Genomic DNA, 13,657 nt, shown 5'->3' with positions numbered 1-13,657 from the left:
TAAAGTAATAAATAAAACCAGGTTTGAGATGGTTCATATATTTATAAAAGGAATCGAATTAGATCAGTTAATTACTGGTTTTCGGCCTCCTTCTCAATTTCTTGAGCCAATTCTTGTGTCAACTTCTCAGCACGTTCATCATGTCCGCCGGCAAATGTGTAAACTGGAAAGCGAATTGGAAAACTCTCCATAGCAACTTAACGCCACCATTTTTGTTTTGCCCATCACCTTCTCTTCTCTCCTGAATAAGTCCCAAAAACACAATGGAAATCCCAATTATGATAAGCTCGACATATATACACACGAGTATAATTGAGTCAAGCTAAGCTCAAGTCGTAAAAAAAATCCAATTATGAGAGTGGAGTTAAAAATCGTAGAAAGTTATGGCTCAATTTGAAATTCGGGTTTCTAAGCTCGATTCAAGCTCCATTGAGTTTCATTCTTTAGGGTCAAGCTCAATTCAAGAAAAAAACCAATCTACTTAAACTTGCTAAACTTGTTTAGCAAGTAAAGAATAAATCAATTTTCGTATTCAACTTCAAGTTCGATTATTTATGATTGTGCTCGAGATAAATTCAAAAATTTTCAATATATTAAGCTCATAAGCTATTAAGTATTAAGATACTCAAATTTAACTCGTTTGAATTTTCAAATTGCTTGAGCTCGGCTCTACACTGATAAAAAATATTGGAGTTTGGAGTTACCTTCAATGCCAACTCCATGCAATCGGAGGAAACGTCAACCATGGTTTCTTTGATTCGCACAATAATTTGGAAGTCAAATTCAATATTGTAGCCCTTAAATATCTTGGCTTCTTCATCTTTGGTTCGCTCCAAAGCATCTATGTCACCTTTGATCTGAAAATTGTAACATAACTTGAGCATTTTAATGAGTTCTTGAAAATGGCTTTGAATGCAATGTTATCAAAGACAACAAGTCCAATATTTTGTCTTCCAACACTAAATTTGTTGAGGAGTATATCTTCAACAAGTCTAATATTATTTTTTAATATGGGTTTTATCTTCCAACACTAAAAAAAAACTCTAGTATTTAAAACGTGGCATGTTAGCTAAACCCTCACCAAAAACAGTACTGGACGGAACGGTCCTATAATTTTCAGGTAATACGGAAGAGCCAAACGGTACCTTAGTGAAGGAACGAGAACCTTGTCAAGTAGTTGTGGCAAAGGAGGTTCAATCTTCAGGTTCTTGAGTTCTTTAATCATTGATTCTAATTTGGAGTAAAGTGTAGAAGATGTCCTTAATGCTTCCAACTTTTTTGTTGGGAAATCTTCAATCCTTGCTAGAACCTGCGATCCATAAACATTGGAGGCTAAACATCGATTTTGATTCAGATTCAGATTAAACCCAAATAAAAATGTTATCAACTCTTATATAAACCCACGTAGTCCCCAACTTAAAATTATCAACTCTTATAATAAACCAAATCAAAATAACCCAAATTCAAAAAACTTTTAACAACAAACTTAAATTAAACAAGCTCGAAATTACCTGAGTTTCATCTGTTAGGTTCTCGAGAACGGATTCTACTTCTTTATAGAACTGAAGCAACTCATTCATGTCCTTTGTCTTGAACTTTCCAATGGCACCTTTGAGCTCATAGATTGATTTTGAATACTTCTCAACATCTTCTTCAATTTGTTGGAAATAAGCTGATCTGAGACCAAAAGGAATAAATATGGTAAGTCAATGTGACTTATATTATTTGGATTATTTGGATTGGAGTGTGAGTATCGGAAATTTACTTCTTTGTAATCTCTGCTAATGCATCAGCCATGCCTTGCCCACTGCTGTTGTTTTTAACCCCCACCACCTTTTTTTTTACCAAATGCTTTGCCTTGCATTGGAGATCCTTCTACTTTGCTCTTGAGATTCCTATATAGGTTACCCATATGACTTGATCTCTTCAATCTAGTACCTCCTCTCTTAGCGCGGACAGATTTTCCTCCGGGAGGCGGAGGAGGCGGCGGATTAGCCCCACCATTTGCCTGTGACCCGGGTGGCGGTGGTGGTGGCGTTGGTCCAAATTTTTTCGTAAGCGTTCTGGATAGTGAGGGTGCTGGTGGTGGTGCTCCTCCTCCTCCTGATGCAGAAGGTACTGGAGGTGGCGGAGGAGGGGGTCCCCCGGATGCCTCCGAAGTTGACTTCCCGGAGGAGGAGGTGGCGGTGGGATTGCTGTTTCAGTTTTGGGCACTTCTGGTTCTTTTGGCTCCAACTTCGGGGATGGGGGCAATGGTGGTCCTCCTGATACTACATTTTCCTTCGGCTGCAAGGAAGCAGGCGGTGGCGGCGGAGACGGTATTGTCGATGAAACTTCCGCCGATGGTGCTGGTGACGGTGAAACTTCAGCTGTTGTTGGTGCTAATTTAGTATCATTGCATCCATCATTACCGTTTTTAGTATTATCATCATTAGAAACCGGCTCTTTTAGTCTCTTATTTTCATCAATGTGACCTTCGTCTTTGTCAACAATGGATGCATTCATCACTAAAGATCCATCATCACCCTTTGCTTTTTCTTTTTTCTGCATTAATCACTAAAGATCCATCATCACCCTTTGCCTCTTTCTTTTCTATTTCTTCATCGTCGACGTTGATGTCTCCGACACTAGCGATCTTCTTTGGGTTCAAACAACTGGGAAGCTGAAGCCCAAAACTCGGAAACATATGTAACTTGAGTCGCTTAACATCCGTCGAATTCAATTTTCCCACCGATTGAACCCTAAAGAGAACGTAACGGACGAAGAATTCGGTTCATCAGTCGCCACTTCCGGGATGACCGATGTTGGGAAGAGCAACCGGAGCTTATTTTCGAACAAGATTTCTTCATTTCCTTCTTGAACGAGTTAGTTTTAGGATCCAACCCTTTGTTTCCGCCCCCTCGTCGTCGGGGGCGGCTATATCGAATTGCTCTCTGGCCATTTTGATCAACACATTGAGTTCCGCCATGGCAATTCAACTACCAAAAAAGAACATGAAAAGATGTAATAAACAAAATAAAATCAAGAAAATCGAAACCCATTCGAAGAGGAGATTACGTACTTAGTTTATCAACATTTTTGCAATTGTTGTTCTCATATATATCATATTTATTTTTGTTTATCCGCTCATCATTCATCTTTGATGTGTTATCTCCAAGTTCTTGCAATGCCTTGCAAAAGTGTAACAACATCTGTTTATGCAATTTTTTCATATAGATGGTTAGATTATATGATATAAATCAATATTCAATCTCTCAAAAAATTAGAATAATTTAATTGTTATCAATTTTAAAAATATAAGAAAATTAGCTTGAAACATATATTAATTGATGAAATTTGTAAGTTTTGAAGACTAATTTATTATTATATCAATTAAATGATGTAGAATTAATGAAAAAACATACTGTTTCAAATGGGCATAAATTAAATTGCTCAACATGTTGTTGAGAGAGAAGAATTTGGTGAAATCATTAATTGCTCAATCAAACCTTATCAAGTGGTAATCTTTTCAGTTCTGACTTGTGGAAATGTGGTAAGCTTCCAGGGTAGAACTTTTGGAGATCTCTCAATGTTCCTAATAACAACTGTCAGAAATTCAGGATTTAAGGGATGTAAGATAGAAAAAAAAGGATTAATTTGAATATAAAAATTGTACAAATTGGAGATGTTGATAATACCTGATGTGTTGAAACCAAGGTACTACAAGGTGGTAGGTCAATAATGTCGCGAAGGTTACAACTTTTTTCCGAAGTTCCATTATAAGAATGAATTACATGCGGGTTGAGATGAGCTATCCTTTTTGAAACGAGAACGCATCGTTTTCTTCCAATTCCTGTTTTCCATCGACTTCGGATACGTTTTCAATCGCTGCGAAAAATATCGAATTTTCGATTAATTTTTATATGGATTCATATATTACTTATGTCTGAACAAAATTACCTGGCCAAGTTTTACTGATTTGCTACCAACAACATTGACATTGATGACAACCACAGCAAATTGGGGGCATGATTATTAGACCAAGAAGGTAATAATACACAATAAAGGAAAAGCTTTACAAAGTCTTCAATGGTGTTGGACTAACATACAAATATAAACATGTATACATGAGAATGACAAAGCCAATTCAAATTCCAAACGTTTTGTCTGTCAAAAGTGAACACTTTTTTTGTTTACAGATAAAAATTTTAAAATTGAAAGAAAACTAGTTTTGGGGTTTGTTCATAATTTAATTGTTTATTATTAGTATTATTTGCATGCAAAGTATCAGGAGAGATGAGCTAGATTTTTGGCCTGAAACAACAATAATAACAACCAAAGTATACTTAAATGACAAAGTCAAACATTACTTACTGTAATAAGACAGTCAATGATAGAAAATAAATAGATATATTTATGGAGGGGGCATCTTATCTGTCTTTTGTCAATGCCTATGGTTTTTTTCTTATATTGCTACGTTAGGTTTTTAACCTCTAACAAGATCATGGTAATGGGTTTATCTTTGGAAGGTGGCCAACTAGTCTTTGATAATGGGAATAAAAATGTATTTATAATTTTATAATTTTGAAGAGATTAAATAATAATTTATCATGGGCGGAGAGGACCGCTTCCTCTTTTGTTATTCCTACTCTAAAGAAATTGGGGAGAAGAAGGACCTGAGACTGGAGCTTAATGATGATGGAATTGAATTTGAATTTTTTATATCTTACTTATGTCCAAATGGTAAAGGAACTTATCATCGTCATCACATTTAGAGTTACATTCTTGAAAACCAAATACAAATTTCAGATAAGATAATGTACTTACTATGGATATGTTATATAGGGAAGTAGCTTAGAGGAGGATGTGGTGGAGATCAATGATGGTTCATCCTACTTAAGAGGAGAGCAGTATTGTGCTAATAGAGAATATGGGGAACAAGGTGGAGAGAGACGAGAGAATAGAGAAGATTGGTAGATGAGAGAGATTGTAAGGTAAGAGATGAGTGAACTTATCTATTCTTAAGATGAGAGAGAATTTATATAGGTAATCAAATAGGACACATGGAGGTTCCTAATCAGTCCTTCCAAGATCCTTGTTAAATGAGCAATGTGATATCTCTTAAATTAGACCAAATGGTAATTGTCTTATTGTATAGATGTTTGTCAAAGATGGCTGACTTGTGTATTATTAAAATCTTGACATAACGGTGTTTGTGGCGGAGCCATGCTAACAGTGTTAGGATGGCAAAGCTAGGGGATGATGCTATAGCGGAGGTAATCTCATCAAGCTTGGACAAGACAAGATAAATTTGGCTTTAGCTCGCACTTAGCTAGGCTTCAAATACATTTTATTTAAATTTAATTACAAAATATATAAATATTAATAATTTTCTAAAAAGTTCAATATTAAATGAATAGTGAAAAGGTTCGTCTGGATTATATTCGAATTGCAATCCGATCCAATCAGACCTATCAACAAATCTAATGTTGGGCAAGGAGCTATCATCAAAGAACATTTTCAAAATGAAAAATATGCTTGAGGCCCCATAGATTGAGACCCAGATCTTAAACCCAACTCTTAGGTCTCAACAATGTCGGCTATGGCCCAATCAATCTCACAAAAAAATATGTATATATATACAGCTTAGCAAACATTAAAAGAAAAGAAAGGGATCGCAACGAGAACGGCTTTGGAAACCCAAGAAAAGAATACCTTTTTTATTAGTATTTTCAATTTCATATAAGTATATACAATCATTGCAATTTCAATCATTTTCTCAATCCGTCTTTCTCAAAGGTATTTTCTTTTTCTTTTTCCTAATTTCAGTCGGAAAAAGGGATTTTATTTGTTGACTAATTGTTCAGTTGAGTTTCAGATAAGAAAAGAAGAGCTGAAATCTTTTTTGATATGAAATTTCTGGGTTCTTCTCTTTATATGTATAAATATATTTTGTAGGGATAGTTGAGCAATTTGGGAATAAAATGGGAGTGAAGGTGGAGCACTGATGTCACTGTTCTGGTTTGTGATTCGTCAACTAGCTGAAATTGAAGAACAAATGGTATAATTCCTTTTTTTTTTGATGATTTTGGGATAATTTGATCGTTGATTCTTTTAAGAAAAATAAACATGTTTAATCTTTAATTTTTAGCTGTGAAAGCAATTAGAAGTTAGCTATGCAATATGATTTTTTTTACTGTACTATATATATATATTTGTATAATTAAATCTTTAATCTAGATAAAAGATAAATCTAACTTTCGCTTAGCTTAGCTTAGTATATTCTTTTTCCTCTTAAATTGTCATACTGAATAATGGGCATGGATGGAGAACTGAGATGTTTTTGTGTCAAGTTTGTATGATTGCAATATGTATTTGAGTTCAAAAGAGAAGTTCCGAAAGGACGAATATCGAACATGTTCGCTTTACGGTACGGAGTGTTAGCCTAACTCGAAGCAATGTATATAAAAGATGAGTATAGCCAAGATGTAATGTTGAGATGGATGTATTGAAATGCTAGGAAGGGTAGAATTAGAAATGAGCTTACTTGATTCCGAGTTAGGTCTAGAGAAACTATTATGGTGATTTGGCTATGTAGGATGTATATCAAGGGATGCGTGCATTAGTTGGATGTGAAATAAGTAGAACTCGAAGAGAGGATGGTGGCTGTAGCCGACCCCAACTATATTGGGATTAAAGATAGTCGGTTCAGAAACTGTCAGCATCGTATTTGTATTGAAATTACAGCATCTTATTTGTATTGAAATATGTATGAGGGACATAGTAGATTACCAGTGAATGGATTATGTTCCATTTGTATTGTAATGGAATGTATTTATGATTCAATTGTTTTGTTAACAGGCTACCTCGAAGAAAGTGATTACACGGGAAGAGTGGGAAAAGAGATTAAACGATGTTAAAATAAGGAAAGAAGACATGATAAATTGGTGATGAATTTTCTCGTCACCGAGGGTTATGTTGAAGCTGCTGAAATTTCCAAATGGAATCGGGAACTGAGCGTATCCTATAAAGAAGATCAATGCTTACTCTTGTGCTCGCTCTGTTACTCCTGTTCTTCGAGTTTTAGTTTTGTTTTCCTTATTGTGGACAGCATATATTGATCTTGCAACAATCACGGATCGCATGGCTGTTAAAAGGCTGTACAAAGTGGAAATGTTGAGGATGCGATCGAGAAGTTAACGATTTAAATCCCGAGGTAGTATGTTTGATTACGATGCAATGACTTCTGTAACTACTAAAACTCTATTGATCATCACTGATTCATTGTTATTATACGTCTAATATGAAATCTGCTATATGAATGGTAAAATTTTGATTCAAATGAATAATCCTGTATTTAGTGGTGGCCAAGCAACATTCGATTTCCGATATGAATATTTTTCCAATACTTGCTGTAAAAGAAACTAATATTTTGAAACTATCTTCACTTTCTGGAAATTCATTTCTTTTCTGTAGATATTGGATACAAATCCGCTACTCTTTTTCCATCTCCAACAACAGAGATTGATAGAATTGATTAGGACGGAAAAATAGAAGAAGCCTTGGAGTTTGCTCAAGAGGAGCTCGCACCTAGGGGAGAAGAAAATGTAACTCTTCTTCATTCTTACTCGAAAACTCTTTTATGAATGCTTATTTTGCTTCTGATTTGGACATGTAACTAGCATTATTCAGTTCTTGCTAAAATGCGGATTTAAAGTATCGATTCTTTTCTGCAGCAAAGCTTTTTAGAGGAGTTGGAGAGAACTGTATCGCTCTTGGCTTTTGAAGATGTTTCAAACTGCCCAGTCGGAGAACTTCTGGACATATCACAGCGACTTAAGACAGCAAGTGAGGTGAACGCTGCCATTCTTACTAGCCAGAGTCATGAAAAAGGTTTGTCTGTTGTTACTCGATACCAACTTTTCTAGGTTTTGTCTTAACTTTCTACAGGGAATGGAACTTAAGTGTGATCGTGCATTTCTTGTTTACAATTACGGATTACCTTCAATTTTATGCACAACCTACTTAGTTCTTTAGTGGTCTGGCCTTGATACCTGCTTGTTAAATAAAAACGAAAACCAGGAAAGAGAATGCAATTGTTTGCTTTGTACATAGTTGACATGATTTAAGCTTTGGGTTTATTTCGCCTGCCTTCGAGAATTAACAAAATCTGCTTAATCTGCATGCTGGAGTTCCAGACCCCAAGCTTCCAAGCTTGCTAAAGATGCTGATATGGGCTCAAATCAACTCGATGAGAAAGCTGCTTATCCTCGAATAAACGATTTGTCGAATGCCACTCTTGAAGATCCTACGGTTTGAAAGGCTGCAAGTCATTTTCAGGGAATCAGTTGCCTTGAACGATCCTCTAGATCGTGACGAACGAAGTGGTTTTATGCTTGTAACCTCTTCATAATGACTAGCTAGGAATTTGTTGGATTTCATTTGCTAAGATGTGATTGATGTTTTATTTTCAGCCTTTGATTGATGTTTACTTTGTTCTTAGGTGAAAATCCAGTCCCTTAAGCCATTGTACAATTTGCTGTTCATGCATTTATACCTTTAATGGAGATTCCATTTGACAATTTAAAAAAAAAGAAAAAGGAAGAACAAAACCCTAATTTTTTCCGAGATTGTGGATATCGAGATTCAAATTTCAAATCTGCATTTCTACATAACTAAATGAACAAACAAAGAACATAAAAGAAAAGCAAAAGCTTTGATTAAGATTTGACACGAGGAACGTGATAAACACACATGATGTTCTTACATTGTGAGCAATCCCGAAACTGGTTAAGTCCGATCATGTTTGCTTCTAAACCAGTATCTGACCGGCAACAACCATCGTCGAAATTGAGAGCATAACTTGAAGGATCATATTGGAATATGCACTGCTGTTTTCTCTTATGGTTCTTCACAGTTTTCTTCAATGCTGCTTTGGCTCTCCAAAAGAGGCTTTTGCATTGCTTCTTACCATAACTATTCACCCAATCCAAAGTTCCTATGAAATCAACATAAGCTCCATTCTTTTTAGAACCAAAACTCAGTGATCCCTTTAGGCTAAATGAAGAGGAGTGGAAAGAGAGGAAGGGATTTTAAAAGGGAGATTTTACGAAGGGTTTGCAGAAGCAGCAATGGAGGAACAATAAGACAAAGAAAAGGGGAAATTTTGGGGGAATTTCATTGGGATGCTAAAATTCCACCCAAAAAGACTGAAAGTGGGGGGAAAAATAGAGATATAATGGGCAGAGAGCCTTTTCCTATGAATGTATTTTCACCATCAGATGACAAGTCTACAACTACTGTCTCTACTTCTCAGTACTCTCTTAATTTATACCCTCAACTTTAGCCTAGTGTAGAATCTAATCAAGTTTCAAGTGTTGGTAAAAAATTCGGGCTTAAACTCGAATTTGAAATTTGCAACTTATGTAACCATAGGATTTAAGGTCATTTCTCCCATGTTGTCCCCTACAAGAGAGGTATCGATTCAGAAAAATGTCTTGAAACTTGATTATTATAGCTTAATCTCGATATGTAAACATGAGGTTAAGGACTTTGGGATCCATTGAAACCCTTAGGGTTAAGCATTTGAAAATGTTTTAGAGCACATAATTTTGATGCCCTTAGAGTTTACTTCGCCTTACAGAAATCCAAGAGTATTTAAATCCATCTACAAGTACCTAAACTCATAAAATCACACAACCACCTGGGTTTTAATGGAGATTACAGTCAGGTCTATCCAAGCTCAAGCGGCGGTAAGAACTTCAGTTTGAACTCGGATTCAAATTTTCAAGTTACATAACCATGGGTTTAAGGTAATTTCTCCCATGTTGCCCTATATGAAACTTGATCGTTATAGTTTAATTTCAAACACATAATGATCATTAGGGATTAGCATAAGGGCATATTAATCATCTCTGCAACTTCATTTCCTTAGTTTTTCCATTGTAAAGTTCTCTCACTAACTTAATTATTGAAGAGTGTTTTAGAGCACAAATTACTTTACACTGAAAAAACCAGAAAAAACCATCTAACTCTATTTTCAAGTCCACTTATTACCGTCGTAAAAAAAAAGGGAAAAAACTCAAACAAACATACAACCGTTTAGGTTTTAATGGACCCCAAGTCTTTAATGTGCAGCACTTTTGGTATCAAGGTTGTACCAAAACATTTCAAATGTGAAAACAAAGCAAAATTCAAAACCCTACAGTGATGAATCAAATCAGAGTAAATTTATCAGTTATTTGTAGAGGTTGAGGCAATGTGGTGTTATTGATGATCTCCTGTTTTGTTGTCTTTATCTTCAGTCTTTTGCATTTTAGTTCTTTCATATCCTTTTGTCTATTACAACTCCACTCTTTGATTCATGTGTTTTTTCCTAGTGGGAATTGCTGTCCCTGTCTCATCCCTTCTAAGCCGAACAGCAATCTTTGTCCCTAGTTTTGGCTCCTATCAAGTTGATTGTATCTGTTCCAGTATGGATATGGAAATATAATATTTCAAGACTAAATTATATTTCAAAAATTATAAAATAGTCATTGAACTATTTGAAAATTTTCATTTCAATCATTGAATTATTAAAAAGAAATTATTTAAATTACTAGGTTGTTAAGTTCTATTTTAAATAAAATAAAAGCCTGATTAACGAGCTCCAGTGATGATTCAACGATTGATATAGTCGATCATACACACCAATGAGTAAGAATATATCTTAGATCCAAGTTGATCTAACAGTTGTGCTGGTGATCAGAGAAGAAAACTATTTGAATTTTTATTCACAAATTCGTGATGTTCAAAGTGTTTTATTAAAAAAACAACTGAACAGTAGAAGAGAAGGGGAAGAGGAGCTTCTGATTAGTACAGAGGGTGCGGATAAAGAAGGCCATATAATAACTATTTTAAAAATTTAAACTTACTAATAGTTTAGTAACCTTGGTGTATTTTTTTTTGAAAGAATTTACTCACATTTTAAATAATCTCTAAATTAGAATAATGAATTCTGACCAATTAATTCGAATTCTTAATTTGACTCTAAAATTCAAAACTCGAATATAAATTAAGAATCATCAAAATCTAAATAATTTAAACTCAAAATATCTCAAATAAACAAGTATCTTGAATAATCATAACCCAAATTTTAGATTCAAATGAAAACTAAGGGCTTGATAATATTATTGAAAATTTGATCCAAAATAATTAAATTTACTGAGACTAAGGGCTTGTTTAGTAGTGTTTAAAAAACACTTCTGACTCCAAAATACTTTTAAAGAAAATTTGTACTAAACAAGTTGGCTTTTTGCTGAAATTTAAGAAGCTAAAACTTTTTAGCTTTTCTCTCCCAAAAGCCTTTTGGTGTTTAATTACTTTTTCACTCCTCCAATAATAGTATTTTCTCTTTTTTTGTTTCTTGGTGCTTAATTACAATGTGTTAAAATTATTAATTAAAAATAATTTTTTAAAAATACTAATTACAAATATTTAATGGTTATATTTAAACATTTAAAATATAGTTTATATATTCTAATTAAATTTTATAATTAATTAATATTTATTGCTTAAAAATATTTTAATTTATATTGCATATATTAAAATATTAACAACAGTTATAATAATTTTTTTATATTCTTTACTAAAATATAATAATATTACTAATTTAATATTATTTAATGCATATTTGTTACTTGATAATAACATGTTTAAAATTGACATTTTATTTCTCAAAGCACTTTTTGACAACAATACTAAATACTCACTTTTAAACTAAACTTTTCAAAATACTTTTCACAACGCTTTTCAAAAGCACTTTTAAAAAACATTGTTAAACTAGAGTTCAAAATTTAAAATGTGATTCAAATAAATCACGTCCAAATAACCTAAATCTCTCCCAATACAAATTGAATCTAACACATATCAATGATGAAAATAACAACCTATTCATTTCATTTCCTATTATGGGCTCAGGCTAGTTGTCGTGAAAGTTCAGAAAGGTGTCAGGTTCTGCTCTGCAACAAACTTTTGTACTGATATTTAAGGCCTGCGGCTATTGCTACATATGAGCATCTCGACAGTCGTTGAGCTTCAATAATTAACGTTGAAAGCTACCATTTTCAGCTGATGGCAGCTTAGACAATTAGAAAGCCCATATGCATGTGGGACGGGGGTCATGGTGATGGGAACCCATACGTGATCAGTAGCTGGGGAAATGGGATTTTCCTTTTTCGTTCAGATATTTATACATATTGTTACTGTTTACGACTTGACTCCCATTATCCCAGGACTTATATTTTGAGTGGACTTCAAGTATCGCTGGACACTTTTTCCTCTGTTGCCTACTAGACCACGCAGTCGTCCTTCTCAAGCTCCTGGATATATAGAATTGAGACTGCGACTTCCCTTTGTTTCATGTTAACTCTCCTTGCGAGCTGGGTTCGTGAGCTCCTCATGGTTTGGCTCACACTCAGTTGTCTGGTGGGAACTATTGGTTGCAAGATCCTACTTGGATTCAGGCTGATGATCATTTGTATAACAATATTCATATTTGATGTATTTAAATAGAGATGTCAAGATATATGTGTTAGAACACTATTTAGGTCCTTAGAACATAGGTTTTTAACATGCATATATTGACGTCAAGTACAATAAGAACCAAGTTTATCTCATATATTCATGCAACCACTGTCAAAGAAAATATCTAATAAATTTAGAGTTCGAATCCAAATTTTACAAGCTTACTTTTTGTAAATTTGAAATTTAGTCATTTATTTTTATTTTTAGAATTTAGTCTTTTTATTTTTTCAAATTCATGTCTAAATATTAACATCATTAAGCTTTTTTTTGTTAATTTATTAGTGTGACTTTTGAAAATTATAAAAACACTTACTTTATGTAACTAAAAAATAATGTTATAATGACATAGATTTTAAAAAGATTTTAACAGTGTTATTAATTAGATTTGGATTTTTAAAAGAGAAAAGCATAAGGACTAAACCTTGAAATAAAATATAAGGATTAAATTTAACATATAAAACTATAGGAGCTTAGAGCGTATTTTAACCTTTACATTAGTTGTCATTAGAGATTTTGTGTGGTAGGGTTGAGTCTAAGTTCTGTTGCCATGTTTGTTTAAGCCTGGCATTTTAAAGTTTATCTTAACTTTGACCTTTCATTATATTTATATAATTAATCTAAACTTTATTTAAGTTTACACCTATTTTATTAAATCTTAATTAGGGTTGAGTAAGGAAAATCAAAGAATTAAAAATCAACTCGAACCAAGTTGTTTGGACGGTTTATGGAATGTAAGTTTAAAAATCACTGTTACCTAAAATTGAATTAAATTTTATTTTATATTTTTATATAAAATTAATTATATATTAAAATAAAAAATACTGAAAATAATTTAGAAGTTCTTTAAAAAATTATTGTTTTTAAGAAGTACTTATGAAAAAAGACTTTGAAATTTGTCAAATAATATTCAAAAGCCAACAAAGCTCATTATGTAAAATAGATCTAAAAATCCAAAAAAAAATTAATGTAGAAAAATCGAGAACCTAATCAAGCTGAATTGAACTAAATTATGATGAATGATTCAAAAACTCATCAAACCAAACCAATATCACCCCTAATCTTAATAACTTAACATATTTTAATATTTACATTATAATATTATATATTAATATAA

The 13,657-nt window shown here is 33.4% G+C and overlaps 1 long non-coding RNA gene and 2 pseudogenes across 1 annotated transcript; 2 read left to right on the top strand and 1 right to left on the bottom strand.

The window, feature by feature from the left end:
- Positions 1 to 71: 71 nt before the first annotated feature.
- Positions 72 to 3,766, bottom strand: LOC121226653 (uncharacterized protein At4g04980-like; annotated as a pseudogene).
- A 1,878-nt stretch (positions 3,767 to 5,644) lies between these two features.
- LOC121226649 (uncharacterized) lies at positions 5,645 to 6,876 on the top strand. Its single transcript, XR_005924392.1, has 3 exons — positions 5,645 to 5,778; positions 5,938 to 6,040; positions 6,841 to 6,876. It is a non-coding gene; the product is annotated as an uncharacterized lncRNA (long non-coding RNA).
- Positions 6,877 to 6,929: 53 nt separating this feature from the next.
- On the top strand, positions 6,930 to 8,298 carry LOC121226651 (protein GID8 homolog; annotated as a pseudogene).
- The last annotated feature ends 5,359 nt before the right edge of the window (positions 8,299 to 13,657 follow it).

The sequence above is a fragment of the Gossypium hirsutum genome, unplaced genomic scaffold (genome assembly GCF_007990345.1).
Source record: "Gossypium hirsutum isolate 1008001.06 unplaced genomic scaffold, Gossypium_hirsutum_v2.1 scaffold_350, whole genome shotgun sequence".
Classification (NCBI taxonomy): Eukaryota; Viridiplantae; Streptophyta; class Magnoliopsida; order Malvales; family Malvaceae; genus Gossypium; species Gossypium hirsutum.
Note: the sequence above shows the minus strand (reverse complement) of the source record. Positions and strands in the feature narration are given on the sequence as shown.